Source organism: Aplysia californica, unplaced genomic scaffold, assembly GCF_000002075.1.
Source record: "Aplysia californica isolate F4 #8 unplaced genomic scaffold, AplCal3.0 scaffold00361, whole genome shotgun sequence".
In the NCBI taxonomy this organism is placed as follows: domain Eukaryota; kingdom Metazoa; phylum Mollusca; class Gastropoda; order Aplysiida; family Aplysiidae; genus Aplysia; species Aplysia californica.
The window spans coordinates 754,017-756,637 of NW_004797631.1; the positions used below are offsets into that span (position 1 = coordinate 754,017).

Genomic DNA, 2,621 nt, shown 5'->3' on the forward strand with positions numbered 1-2,621 from the left:
CCCCGGGCAATGCCACTTACTGAAGTGTCTTTAGGCCATTTCCCAAAGGGGGTCTAGAAGTTTGTGCGTATGCACAGTAGAATTGTAATTAGGCTGACTTATCAATGTCATGCTCATACCGTGCCGCAACAACAAAGGGGGAACTGCTGCTTTTTCTTTCTTCATCCTTACTATCATCATTTTCTTCTACTTCTTTTGTATGTTTGTCACTCTCTTGTGAACTGCTGTTTCCGGGGTGCCTTGATAGTCGAAGCAGACTTTGTGCTGTTGAGGCTAGAGAGGTGAGCAGAGAAAGCTTGATTCCGCGATTGGACTTCTCTGTTGACATCCACCCCTTGGCACTCATATGACCTTATGCAGTTGAGAGCACCATAAAAACCTTACTAATACTAAAACTAAAAATTTATCAAAACTCCTACTGGGCAAATAGAACTTTGTAATTAACAATAATAATAATAATAATAATAATAATGAAGATCATTTCTGTAGGGGCCACTCCCGTGTAAAGACAGCTCAAGGCGCTTTACCTAAACGAAGTGACTATTTCCCCGAACGTTCGGGAGAATAAACTTGAACTGTATTTCTCCTAACGGTTTTCGTTCTCAAGATTTTTTTGTTATTTGCGAGATTAAGGCGTCATCTTTCATTCTGCCATTCTGCGAGGACTGGGAAGAAGCATTTTTTGCATCGAATTCAATTTCTAGAGCTAGAGTCACCCAGCAAAAATTAAAATCCTTCATGTAAAAAAAAACAACCTCCCCCCCCACCCGCCCCACGCCCTGCTCACACCCTGCTCACACCTTACACACACACACCCACACACACCCCCACACACCCCCCCCCCCCACACACACACACAGGTGTAGGCCCACGTGTCGACACACTAGGCCTAGTAGCCGTGTTGGTGTGTTTTCCTGCTGCATTGCAAGCGGAGATAGCTGTTTAAGGTTCACTAATCATCACTTACGAGCAAAATCAAGTTTTCCACTGCTATTTATGAAAAACTTTTCGAACTCGTTCGGCCAAATCCATCCTTTTATGACGCTGCCTTACCACCAGGGGCGAAGCGTTTATATAATCAAATAATCACTGCTTCCCTTTCTAATTTTGAAACATTGTCGCTGTCAAATTCATCCTTAAACGTAAACCTCATAAATTAAATGTCAAAAGGTCAAATTCATCCTTAAACGTAAACCTCATAAATTAAATGTCAAAAACGGTTTCACGGCCACAGAAATAGGCCTCCCTCACCCCCTCTTCGGCCACTTCAATAAAGCAGTCGCAAGCTTTTGAATTAAGTTAAGCTTTAAAGTGAGGCTGGAATAGAGTTGAAGGGAACATGTGCATGTCTAGTTCAAAGCTGTTTTCATTGCCACATATACCCTGTTCACCCCTTTGGGGCCACAGTTAAAATCAATCACCAGCCCTGATTAAGTAAGCTAACTAACACTGGGTCGAGTCTACCTCACAAATGTGAGGGGAACTAACTCTTAATAATCTCTTGACTGCTGCTTGTGCTTGTTTTTTTTCCTCGACTTTTTACCGTCCTATAATCAGATCGTGACCTCGATTATGACACCAGCTCCTGGCCGCGAAAGGCTAACAAAAACAGCCAAATGTGAAATTTAAAAAATAATAATTGTCATGTTCTACCAGAGAGTTAGACTCACTGGTAGATCTATAACATATAGATCTAGTACTGACATCTCTGCTTCTTTGCTTTATGTTTATGTATTCACATCTAAAGTTAAGTTTAATTTTAGTGGGAACTGATATTTAATAAGATACTTTCCCGATTATTTTGGCGGTTGAACATACAATATGAATTCCGGATTTGTTTTCATTCACAACTCAGAGTCGCTGCCTCGAGTAAGATTCTTGTGTGATATCTACAGGCCCTATCTGGTCCCATTTCACTTTGATTACCCTGTCAAACAAGTCAGCCTTCGCCCCTGCTTACCACAAAACAAGAACACCGCTACACTTTCGCTCACAAACACCGCAATCATGTGGACATAAAAGTCCGTGCAATTTCCACAAACCGCCCCCGTGACGTCACAGCACACTCCTAACATGTGAATCGTATTTGTTAATTTTTGTGGATGTTTATGTGCTGTTCTAATTTTGATTTCATTCTGTTGTGAAACCTTTTTTTTCACGTTTTATCACTCTGTGTGACAACAAATGATTTTCTGCAGAGCACAAGAAATTCTGGTGCTTTAGATAAAGTTACCTCTATCAACATATTCCTGTATACGCCATCACAGAGAGTTGAAAGCTTAAAAATTAATGGCAACTTTTATGGCAACTTTGCCAATTTTGTGGCAACTTTTGGCCACTTTTGGACAAAAGAATGGCAACAAATGCAGATGCTAGCTTAAGGTGGACGCGCACCTGACTTTACTACCAACAATATTCACGCACGCGACACACACACACACACACACACACACACACACACACACACACACACACACACACACACACACACACACACACACACCCACACACACACACACATACATACACACATAAATACACATACACACTCTAACACATACACACACAAACACACACAAACACACACACACACACACAAACACACACACACGCACGCACAC

The 2,621-nt window shown here is 41.6% G+C and overlaps 1 protein-coding gene across 1 annotated transcript in view; it reads left to right on the plus strand.

Moving 5' to 3' along the window:
- The window catches only part of LOC101848446 (transient receptor potential cation channel subfamily M member-like 2), a gene marked incomplete in the record, with an annotated part of 82,665 nt that overhangs the window by 70,289 nt on the left and 9,755 nt on the right, over nucleotides 1-2,621 (plus strand).